The sequence below is a fragment of the Echinops telfairi genome, unplaced genomic scaffold, assembly GCF_000313985.2.
Source record: "Echinops telfairi isolate 266 unplaced genomic scaffold, ASM31398v2 ScPeMD7_7469;HRSCAF=8507_0, whole genome shotgun sequence".
NCBI classification, from domain to species: Eukaryota; Metazoa; Chordata; class Mammalia; order Afrosoricida; family Tenrecidae; genus Echinops; species Echinops telfairi.
Genome location: NW_022111372.1, coordinates 49534559 through 49547162, shown reverse-complemented (window position 1 = coordinate 49547162; position 12604 = coordinate 49534559). Strand labels below are relative to the sequence as shown.

General features: G+C 47.7%; 2 pseudogenes; one reads left to right on the top strand and one right to left on the bottom strand.

Moving 5' to 3' along the window:
• Positions 1 to 1829: 1829 nt before the first annotated feature.
• On the bottom strand, positions 1830 to 2407 carry LOC101664070 (annotated as a pseudogene).
• A 4932-nt stretch (positions 2408 to 7339) lies between these two features.
• LOC115873524 lies at positions 7340 to 7644 on the top strand (annotated as a pseudogene).
• Positions 7645 to 12604: the final 4960 nt, after the last annotated feature.

Genomic DNA, 12604 nt, shown 5'->3' with positions numbered 1-12604 from the left:
CATATGTGTATAAGAAAGAGGTTTATATACAAGAGCAATTGAACATGGAAAAAAAATCCCAGCCTATAAAGTCCTCTTCAGATTCACAAAACACATGCAATGAAGCCAAATGCAGGACTATCACAAGCCAGTGGGTAGAAAGTCTTTGGATCTAGTGGCATTGTAAGCATCTCAGCACTAACAGGGGTCTCTCTGTGGCTTCTCTGGCTTCAGAGGTCTGGTTACATCCATATGCCTTGTCTTCTGCAGTGTCTCCCAGGGAGTCACAGAGGGAGAGAAGTGTCTTCCACCTCCAAGAAGGAAGTAGCAGATTTCCTAGAATTCTCCAGAGCAGGCCATGCCCACAGAAGTCTCATTGGCTATCTCCAGATTGACAGCCTAGACTCCACCCCTACATTCTTAATCCTTAAATTGACATCAGATTATGTGACTACCATAGTTCTAATAACCTGGCATTTTGTGATGCTCACCTTCCCTACATGATCGCTGAAGACAAAATGGGTGCACAAGCAAATGTGGTAAAGATTGCTGATGGTGCCTGGCTATTAGAAGATATAGTGTCTGGGGTCTTAAAGGCTTGAAGATAAACAAGCGACCATCTAGCAGGGAAGCAACAAAGCCTACATGCAAGAAGCACACCAGCCTGTGTGATCACGAAGTGTCGACGGGATCAGGTATCAGAAGACCCCCAAAAAACAAATATATGGATGCAAATTAGGGGTTTGGAGTGGAAACCCAAAGCCCCTCTGTAGACTATTAGACATCCCCTCACAGAAGGGTCACAAGGAAGGGACAAGATGGCCTGGGTGCAGTATAGCATTGACAAAACATACAACATTCCTCTAGGTCTTTATTGCCTCACCCCCAGCCCCACTACCGTTATCATGACCCCATTCTACCTTACAAATCAGCTAGGCCAGAGCATGTATAGTGGTACAGATAAGAGCTCTCAATACATGGAATCCAGGACAGATAAACCTCTCAGTAGCAATACTATGAGGGTAGGGGAAGGGAAAAGGTGGAGGGCAGAAAGGGGGAACCAATCACAGCGATCAACTTATAACCCGCTCCACCCAGGGTGACAAACAACAGAAACATGGGTGAAAGGAGACAGCAGTCTGTGTAAGACAGCTATTCTCAGCCTGTGGGTCACAACCCCTTTGGGGGGTCAAATGACCCTTTCACAGGGGTCACCTGATTCACAACAGTAGCAAAATTACAGTTATGAAGTAGCAATGAAAATAATTTTGTGGTTGGGCGGTCACCACAACATGAACTGTATTAAAGGGTCACGGCATGAGGAAGGTTGAGAACCACTGGCATTGACCATGGACTTCCAGAAAAATAAGCAAATTGATCTTGGAAGACATACATCTGGAACGCGCCTTTGAAGTGAAAACAGAGTGACTTCATGTCATGTACTTTGGACATGGTCGCGAAAGGTCCAGTCCCTGGAGAAGATGTCATGCTTCTTCAAGATGGTCAGGGAAAAAGAGGAAAGCCCTCCACGAGAAGGATTACTACTACAGCGACAGCACAGCGGGCTCAAACCGGGGGAAGCCTGTGAGGATGGCATCAGACCAGGCGATGTTCCATTCTTGACACCTATCAGAACAAGCTCCAGAAGTTCTAGTGCCTCTGCTGGGCTAGCTCGCTTCTTACCTGCTGGCTCCCACTGCATGTGTGGCTTTGAATTTGCTGAAATGACTCACAGAACAATTACCACTCTTTCTCTCTCTCTCTCTCTCTCTCTCTCTCTCTTTAAAGTAGATGTGACTGTCCTGACGGTTTATTAGGCCTGGGTTTTACAAACATGACATAGATTAGTGCTAACGGGGGAGCTGCAGAGTGCTGCACTTCTCCACGCAGCGTGGGGGACCCCTGATCCTGGGGTGGAACTTGGGGCCCTTTCCTGAGCCCCGGCTCTTGTGACCTGCAGACGGCAGCCCCCACATCTTTCTGTGCTTGTGGACTGGCTTAGTGATCCACTGAGTGTCAGGATTTCTTCTGTCGGCTTTATGGATTGGATCAACGAGGATAACTTCGAAAAGTTTGTGTGTGGGATCCTCACCAACCCAGTAAGAATTCAGAACCCTCAGGGCTGCACAGTGGCATCCAGCTCGCTCCCCAGCAACCGATTGAAGGCTTCAAGCAAACTTCAGATGGTTAACACCGTGATGGACAGGTTTATCAGAGGTGGCACCCTTGGCACTGGGCATTTGAGGCCACCATGACGGACTCGAATCCGGTAGATGACATAACCTTGCTTGGCCTTGTAGCCCAGTCGGTGTGCCTTATCAGGCTGGGTGTGCGCCGGGCGCTGCCAACAGCACACCAGCAGGAGAAAGCGCCTCACACCCGACTGCTTCTTCATCCATAGCTCCTGGATGCACTTGTAGCCACCCATCTTGGCTTACCTGATGGCTGCCGCCAGACCGAAAGGAAGAAGCCTTTCTACAATTGCAACTCTTTAAAAAAAAAACCCAAAAGAGATACACAGAACAAGGTCTAGGACAATTCCCAATAGGAAGCACTGCCTTCCTGCATTCATGGACACCTTTCACCAACCAGAAAGCCAATGAAGTGTCTGTATCTAGAGCCTGATTACAGAGTTGTGATCAGGCATAGGCATGTGCACAGGTGTGGTTGACAGGTAGGCTCCTCCCTGGGTGAAGCAGCTGATAATCAGGCTACCAGGTGGTCTTGATGGGAGAAGTCCAAGCTGCACTGAAAGCATTTTTTTAAATAAATCATTTTATTGGGGACTCTTACAGCTCTTATAACAATCCATACATCAATTGTATCAAAGGCACTTGTACATATGTTGCCATCATCATTTTCAAAGCATATTCTTTCTGTTTCAGCCCTTGGTATCAGCTCCTTTCTTTTTCCCTCCTTCCCCACCCTCCCACCCTCATGGACCCCTGACAAATGATAAACTATTATTATTTTCATATCTTATGCCATCCGCTGTCTCCCTTTGCCCACATCTCTGTTGTTTGTTCTCCTGGAGGGAGGGTGTTAATACGTTGATCGTAGTCGCTTCCCCATTTCTCCCCCTTCTCCCCACACCTTCCCCCTACCCTCATGGTATAGCTACTACTCCCATTATTGTGTCTGAGGGGTTTATCTGTCCTGGATTTCGTGTTTTGAGAGAGAACTCTTATCTGTAGTAGTGTACATGTTCTGGTCTAGCTGAATTTGTAAGGTAAAACTGGGGTCATTATAGTGGGGGATGGGGGGAGGAAGCATTAAAGAACTAGAGGAGTCCCTACCCCCAGCCAGTCCTGGGGGTTTGGGGCTCACCTCTGGGACATGGGGGTACAGTGAATGGTGTGACCCTTTGTTGGGCATGCCTACACATTAGGGATGCTGGGCCCCTTCAGGGTTTCCCGTGTGGGCTCCAGTAAATTTCTTCCCTTTTGCTTAGAAACAAAGAACTAGGAGTCTGTGTGTTCCATCGGTGCTATGCTGCACCCTGGTTGTCTCATTCTTTCCTTGTGAGGGAATGTCTAATTGTCTACAGATGGACTTTGGGTCTCCACTCTGACCTCTATCATTTGCATTCATATATTTGTTTGTTTGGGGTCTTCTGATGCCTGATACCTGATCCTGTTGACATCTCATGATCACACAGGCTGGTGTGCTTCTTCCATGTGGGCTTTGTTGATTCCCAGCTAGGTGGCTGCTTGTTTAACATCAAGTCTTTAAGACCCCTGATGCTATATCTTTTGATAGCCGGGCATCATCAGCTTTCTTCACCACATTTGCTATGCACCCATTTTGTCTTCAGCGATCCTGCCAGGAAGGTGAACTTCATGGAATGCCAGGTTATTAGAACAAAGTGTTCTTGCATTGAGGGAGTATATGAGTAGAGGCCCAATATCCATCTGCTACCTTAATACTTAGCATTTAAATATATGTACATAGACCTATATCCCTATTGTTACATATTAATACATTTAATTAATTATAGTCATGCACATATGCATGACTGTATTTAGACCTCTATAAATGTATTTTGCCTCTTCTATGATGCTCACCTTCCTGATACAACCGCTGAAGACAAAGCGAGTGAATAAGCAAATGTGGTGAAGAAAGCTGATGGTGCCCGACTATCAAAAGATATAGCATCTGGGGTCTTAAAGGCTTGAAGGTAAACAAGTGGCCATATAGCTCAGAAGCAACAAAGCCCACATGGAAGAAGCACAACAGCCTGTGTGATCACGAGGTGCCGAATGTATCAGTTATCAGACATCAAAGAACAAAAAAATCATATCATTGAGTGCTCACCTCCCTGATACGATTGCTGAAGACAAAGGGGTGCATAAGCAAATGTGGTGAAGAAAGCTGATGGTGCCCGGCTATCAAAAGATATAGCATCTGGGGTCTTAAAGGCTTGAAGGTAAACAAGCGGCCATATAGCTCAGAAGCAACAAAGCCCACATGGAAGAAGCACAACAGCCTGTGCGATCACGAGGTGTCGAAGGGATCAGATATCAGGCATCATCAGAACAAAAAATCATATCACAGTGAACGGGGGCAGGGGTGTTTGTGTGGAGTGGAGACCCAAAGCCCATTTGTAGGCCACTGGACATCTCCTTACAGAAGGGTCCTGGGGAGGAGACGAGCCAGTCAGGGTGCGATGTAGCAATGATGAAACAGACAGCTTTCCTTTAGTTCCTAAATGCTTCCTCCTCTCCCACTATCATGATCCCAATTCTACCTTCCAAGTCGGGCTAGACCAGAGGATGTACACTGGTACAGATAGGAACTGGAAACACAGAATCCAGGGCGGATGATCCCTTCAGGACTAGTGGTGTGAGTGGCGATACTGGGAGGGTAGAGAAAGGGTGGGTTGGAAAGGGGGAACCGATTAAAAGGAGCTACATGTGACCTCCTCCCTGGGGGACGGACAACAGAAAAGTGGGTGAAGGGAGACGTCGGACAGTGCAACATATGACAAAATAATAATTTATAAATTATCAAGGGTTCATGAGGGAGGGGGAAGCGGGGAGGGAGGGGGAAAAATGAGGAGCTGATGCCAGGGGCTTAGATGGAGAGTAAATGTTTTGAGAATGATGAGGGTAATGAATGTACAAATGTGCTTTATACAATTGATGTTTGTATGGATTGTGATAAAAGTTGTATCAGCCTGTAATAAAATGATTTAAAAAATGTATTTTGCCTCCTAGTTCTTTGCTCTATTTCCTTTCAGTTTCCTTCGGTCCCACTACCATGTTCCGCCTTCATTTGACTATCAGTACTTTCTCTCAGCTACATTGCACTTGATCAAGCCCCATTAGGCATTCTACACCCTCCTTGCCATTGATTTTAGATCTCTTATTGTTCTCTTGGAGACTGTAACTCTTTATAGAAGAAAAAAGCCTTGTATTTCTCCTTCAAATCGAAAGGTGGTTTCAAACTTCAGACCTTGAGGTTAGCAGACCAACGCATAACCACGACACCGCCAGGGCTCCTTATAGTGTTCCTTACATTCTGTAAAGTTAAACTTTCTTCCACAACCATAGAGCCGGATGGGTAGCAAGAAGCAGGAGGTCACAGAGTAGTTGGCAGGGGGAGTGAGGATGGCATGAGCGCCTCCCTGGGAGTTGCTGTCTCTGGAGCCCTGAATCGGGACAGTGCACTTGTCTTCCATTCTCTGTCAGGCCCTTCGTTATAGAAGTGATTCAACCAGTTCGCTGGCAGAATGTGGACACAGGACATTCAGATGCAGGCTTCAGTCTCAGAATCCTTCCTTTTCAGGGCAGGAGAAGACTTCTGGCTCTTTCCCATCTGCTGACTGGAGCCTCTAACCACCCAGCTCCCTCCTTAACCGGCCTTGGCTCCCCTGCCTGGAAGTCCTGTCCTGGTGCTGAAAACAGATGTCCAAAAAAAAAAAAAAGAAGAAAAGAAGAAGAAAGAAACAGATGTCATCACCACTGCTCTGTACAACTGCTGCTCACACCCATGGAGCCAGCTTTGTACCCTCACCCCACCCCCACAGCAGCAGCAGTGAATGGAGAGGGAGTTGGGCCCCGTGCCTATCTATAGTTTCCAGTTTCTCCACTGGCAGAAGGGATGCTGGGCTTCTTTCAGACTCCGTGCCCTGTGCCCCTTTCCCTCCAGTCTGAGCCAGTAGTGACCCTAAAGCACCCTGGTCAGGGGTCTGGGAGCCTGACCTGAGTTCCACATCTGAGGCCACGGGACAAGTTCCAGGCCTTCTCTGACCTTCGTTGTTTCTCTATGGAATTTGGACATGTCTCACTGCTGAGAACTTTTCTATCAGTCACGAGGGACTAATATGGAGGAAACAGCTGGGCCTCCAGAGGCAGCCTCGGCAGAGGAGCAGAGGGCATCACCTGGGGCAGTGTGGTTCTCTCCCTGATAAAGGCAGCCAGTGTCAGCTCACTGCCTGCCTGGCCCGGCCCAGCCTTTGGAGCCCCTCTACTCTGGGTTCTGGTCCAGCTTTCAGGCCTAGTCCATCCTGCCGGTCCCAGTACATGGAGCCAGGTCATAACCACGCAGGACACATGGCCCTGCTACCACTCCCTCCCATCTCCCATCATTCCCCCCCGACTGTCACTGTAGTGAGAGAGCAGTATAAAATTCAGTGGTTTCCGTGTTTCTTGTGGGGAGAAATCTGAACCTTTTGCCACAGTGTGTAAGCTTTCTGACTGACAGCTGTCTCAATCCCATGCCTGTCTGTGAGCTACATGCGTTCTCCTGCCTGCTTTCTCAAGCTCTGACTTCATTGTCTCTGGCCTTTGCCTGGACCCCCCTCCTCTCCCATCTCTGCCTGCATACCTCCCATTCAGCCTTCAGAATGCAGCCTGTGTGGCTCTGGGGCGCCTTGGGCTAATCCACCTGTTTTCCCAACTTTGTTCCATGAACCTATGTCCCCGTGGCACCCCAAGACTCCCCTGACACAGCAGTCATCTCTTCACATGCCAAGTGTTCTTTCTGCCATCCACAGTTGGGTCGGCCCCTGGGGCTGGGGCTGCCTCTGATGGTAGCAGCCAGGGGGTCCCAGGACAGCCACTTGGTGAAGTCGTGGGAAGAAGGACTGGCTGACTAAGTGGTGCCCTCTAATCCTTGCAGTGTCATGGAGACACACTTCTGGAAAGGCTTTTGTGGTGAAGACCGCACAATTTGTCCCCATCCCCCTTTTTGCTTCTTTTATGATGAAACATCAAGTTGACCAATTGAACTGGTTTAGCCCCAACCCAGCTGCGTGACGCACATTCACAGCATGTTGTTAAATTATCACTACAGAGAGTAAAAGAGCGGAAGTGCTTTTCTTCTGGCCTCTGGTCTCGGCCGGCGTGGAAGTGAGACGATGAAGGGAACGCCATCCTTCGGAAAGCGTCGCAGTAAGATGCACACCTTGTGCCGCTGCCGTGGCTCAAGGCCCGCCATCTCCAGAAGTCGACCCGTGGCACATGTGGCTGCCCAGCCACGGGTAAGAGAAAGGATAACTGGAGCGCCAAGGCTACAAGACGAAATGCCACCGGTACTGGTCGAATGAGACAGCTCAACATTGTCTCCTGCAGACGCAGGCCTGGATTCCGGGAGGGAACAGTGCCTAAACCCGAGAGGGCAGCTGTTGCAGCGTCCAGTGCATCTTACGATTTCAACATTTAGTTGTACGACAAGTATTCTCGTATTAAAAATGTAAAAAAACATTACCACCACAATCTAGTTTCAGAACTTTTTTAATAAATCATTTTATTGGGGGCTCATACAACTCATCACAATCCATACATACATCAATTGTGTCAAGCCATACATACATCAGTTGTGTCAAGCACATGTGTACATTTGTTGCCCTCATCCTCAAAATATTTGCTCTCCACTTAAGCACTTGGTATCAGCTCATTTTCCCCCTCCCTCCCTGCTCCCCCCTCCCTCATGAACCCTTGATAATTTATAAATTATTATTATTTTGTCATGTCTTACACTGTCCAATGTCTCCCTTCACCCACTTTTCTGTTGTTCGTCCCCCAGGGAGGAGGTTATATGTAGATCCTTATATAGATCCTTATAATCAGTTCCCCCTTTCTACCTCACCTTCTCTCCACGTTCTGGTATCACCACTTGCATCACTGGCCTGAAGGGATCATCTGTCCTGGATTCCCTGTGTTTCCGGTTCCTTTCTGTACCAGTGAACATCCTCTGGGTCTAGCCGGATTTGTAAGGAATAGTTGGGATCATGATAGTTGGGGGGAGAGGAAGCATTTAAGAATTAGAAGAAAGTTGTATGCTTCATTGTTGCTACACTGCACACTGACTGACTCCCCCGTGACCCTTCTGTCGGGGGTATGTTTCAGAACTTTTTGTACAAGGTGGTCAGAGAAGGAAAACTCAAACATTTTCCACTAAAAGCAGCCAGAGGAAAGTGTTGACTGCACCCTGTCAAAGGTGGAAAACTCTCAGGACTTGACACACAAGGCAGACCTGTCGATTTCCGGCACTCACAGGTTTCACTGTACATAGATAAAATCATACGGTCATTATCCTTTTGTAGCTGGCTTCTACTTAGCACGATCTTTTAAAGATCCATCCATGTTGAAGCATGTATCAGGACGTCATTCCTTTTCAAGGCGGAATAATCTTTCATTGTATGGATATTACCACAATGTGTTTATCCATTCATCGGCGATGGACATTTGGATTATTTTCATCCTATGGCTATTGTGCATCGTGCTGGTGTGAACACTTTTGTGTGAGTTTTTGTGTGGATGTATGTCTTCATTTCATTTCTCCTGAGGGTGAAACTTAAACCACTCTGAAAAACTACCAGGCTCTTTGTCACAGCAGCAGCAGCACCATTTCATATGCTGACAGCAGCGGCTGCAGGTCTCCATTTCCCCACATCTTTGCCAGCACGTGTTCTTTTCCATTTTGCTGAAGAAACAGTGTGTGTGGTTGCCCTGTTAAGGCTTTGATGTGCATTTTTCTAATGGCTAATGATGCTGAACATCTTTTCATGTGTTTCTTGGCCACTTTGTATCCTTGGAGAATTGTCTATTCAAGTCCTTGGGCCATTTTAAAAAAGAGATCCTTTTAGTGAGGGCTCTTATAACAATCTATACATCAGTTGTATCGAGCATATTTATACATAGATTGCTATCATCGTTTTCTAAACATTTACTTTCTATGAGCCCTTGGTATCAACTTCTTTTTTCTCCCTCCCTCCCAATCTCGTGATCCCTTGCTAAATTATAAATTATTATTTTCATTTCTTACCCTGACTACTGTCTCCCTTCACTCATGTTTTGGTTGTTTGTCCTCCTGGGGTGAGGGGGTGTTGTGTTGATGATTGTGATCAGTTCCCTATTTCTCCCTCATAGTATCACTACTCCCATTTCTGTTCCTGAGGGCTTGATCTGACCTGGATTCTGTGTCGTGAGCTCTCGTCTATACCAGTGTAAATGCTCCTGTCTAGCCAGAACTGAATGGAAGGACTGAGGTCATGATAGTGGGGGGTGAGGAAGCCTCAGAGAGCCAGAGGAATAGTGTGTGCTTCATTGTCCTATTGTCTACAGATGGGTTTTGGGTCTCTGCTCTGACACCCCTTATTCTCAATGTTTTTTAAAAAAATTTGTTTTGGGTCTTCTGATGCCTGTTACCTGATCATGTCATGATCACACAGGCTGGTGTGCTTCTTCCATGTGAGAATTGTTGATTCTCTGCTAGATCTTGGCCCATTTTTGGATTGGATTGTCTTTTTGGTTGTTGAGTTGGCAACTAGTTTATATTCAGGAAATGAAACTCTTATCAGAAGCCTATTTCCTTCTTTCTCACTTGCTCGTGTAAAGTCTGATGTGGGCAGTGGGTGGCACTGCTCGCACTAATGGAACTCTAGCATGTAGAACACATGGCCTCCACAAGTCCTGGGGCAGGGCAGAGACCTGGAGGAGATTCCCAGTCTTCACTGCCCAGGCCTGGATGTAGTTCCTTCTACTCTACAGACCAATCAACAAGGGAGGCTGGGAAAGGGATGTAGCCCATGGATTTCTGTGACACCCCCACTTCCCCCACAGTGTTTGTTATTCCTCATTAGGTTAGGACTTGATCCTCAAAGGGGGAGGCCAGCCAGGGCTTTCACACCGAGTAGTCACAAAGAGTTGACCCAGGAGGAGTGCATCTAAGGCAGTTTGGGAGCAGCCGGAGTGGGAATCAGCAGCCTATCTGCTGTTAACTCAGACAATTGCCACTTTGCAGGCTGAGTCAAAAAAACAAAAGAAAGAATGCAAAAAAAAAAAGATTTGTATAATTAGCAAGTAACAAGAAAAAAATGACTTGTCAAAATGCATCACACTTGGCTTTTATTCTAGAATGAACATTGTACACATTAGCTTGAATCCCTTCAGTCAAGGGTCCTGGATGACTTGTGAACATCATCAAGCGGGAGGATGCTCCCTACTTAGGGTTTTTAACCTGGATCCAATAAGAGTGGGGATCCTTGTGTCAGAGGGGCTCCTGTTTCTTTCTGATGCCCTACATCAGTCAGAAACACCCTTGTTCACTGGCTGAGGCTGACTCCTTATTCACACTCTTTATGATTTACAGTTTTTTAACGATTTTAAGCCATTGTCTCATTTGAGTTGCACAATAATTTAATCAGATGAGATCATCTACCAAATCCCAGACACCATACTCAACACCAGGAACTCTGGAAGCAATCTCCGCTCCAATTGGAAGTCCTGGCTTTGTAGCCACACTTTTTAGCCAGCAATTTCAGTGTCCTTGAGTATGAAGTATATAGTTAACTGCACAAAGCTTCTTTGAAGAGCCAATGAAGCAATGCTGGTAAAAGCATCTTGCAAATGGTGAAGTGCTATTCCAAATCCTGTTCCAGTCAGACTTGGCATGCCATTGAAAGTGTGTTGAGTAGTGCTAATGGAATCCATGTGGGGAGTACAGAGGATCAAGTGCATTTATGTCTTCAGTAGGTATGTCCTGGGGCTGTACCTAGCACTATTTGACTTTGAACTTAATTGTGAGTCACTTTGATTGCTTGGGCAGCTTCACCCATCATTTCCTGTGGGCCACATCTGAGCCCTTATTTCTGTGGGGTGGGCCTGGGTAGGAGGGTGGGGGGCAACCTAGAGAGTTTGGTGAGGACTTTACCCAGAAGCCTTTCAACCAGATATCGGGGCAGGGCTGTGACTCCATTTTTATGGAGATAGGTGAATTTGTTGTGGAATCTAGCCTTAAAGCAAGTAGAGGTTAAGGTGCTTGACCCAGCTCTAGTTGATTGCTGGCTTGGGTTGGGGGCACGCAGCAGTGTGGCTAGATCTTTACAGAAAGTCTGAAGGCTGGATTTTAAAAATATACAACCATCATAGTTTTTCATCTTCACTAAGATTTCATTGGCCTGCTAGCTGGATTAGGGGAGGGTTGGCTGTGTGGCTTTGCTCATGGTTGCAGCCTTACATTTTCTTATTGATAAATTTGGTGACAGTAATGATTAAGGATAAAGAGACTAGATGAGAAAATAGAATGCACCGAAACTGGCTGCAGGAGTCCAGCGGGAAATGTCAGAATTTGCTTTCTGTTGCTACCTGGTGAATCCCCAGGCTTCTGAAGTTGTAATCCTGTTGGCTTGAAACTCAAATGATTAAAAGGAATCATGGGTTTATACAGGTCTTTCAAGCCTGGAAATCGAAATGGTATGAAGGGATTTTGCATTAGAAAAAAGGAAACTAACCTCCCCTCTCCTGAAACTCATGATTACCCGGAGTGGTAGTTATGCTTTTGTTAAATATAAATTTTAGCAAAAGCTAACTCATTTAAAGCAAAGATTTAAATAAACAAGTCTAAGTGCCTTGATAATCATTTGGATGGCACCGGGCGACCAAGGATTGGCGAAAGCCGTTTTAGGCGCCCGAAATCGCCCCCATCCCGATTACGGTAAGACAGCTACAGGAAGGACAGGCACGCAGGGTTGTGAGGGGCGCCAAGGTCAAGGGGAATGGGCGGGCCGATGGCCGACGCGCCGAATCTTCCAAGCTCGGGTTCTGGGGTCCCAGTTCGGCCTCTTCTTGCAAGGCGACCTTACAATGCGAAACTTCCTCGCGCCGACCCCTCTTTCGGGAAGTGGGGTGGTGAGGTCGTCAGTGCTCGGGAGGGAGAGACTGCGGCCGCGGGCTTTAGAGGATCATCGTGGGCTTTTGCGGCGGTGGGCGCGGGCTGGAACGCGCCACCGTCCCTAGGCCTCCGGAGCCCTCAGCAGGGCCCAAACTCGCGCGGGTTCTAAGATAAGGGCAGAGCCCGCCCAGATCTAGAGCGCGCGCGCCGTCGTGACCAATAGAATACTCACATAAAGATGAGTGATGGAGAGGGGCAGCCAATGAACACGCGCTTTGTTGCCAGGTGGCGCCAGCCTCGGCAGTATAAAAGGCGCCACGAGTCGGCATTGTCAGGCGGCGGAACTGCGCGGGCCGGAGGGAAGCAGTGAGTCGGTGGGTCTGCGCGCGGCGGCGGCCGAGGCGGCGGGAAACAGGGTCGAGAGGGGCCCGGGCAGCACGAGCGTGAGTGCGGCCTAGCCCGCGGCGCCTTCCCAAGCGAGTGGGAGCGAGCGGGCCCCGCGGCGTCA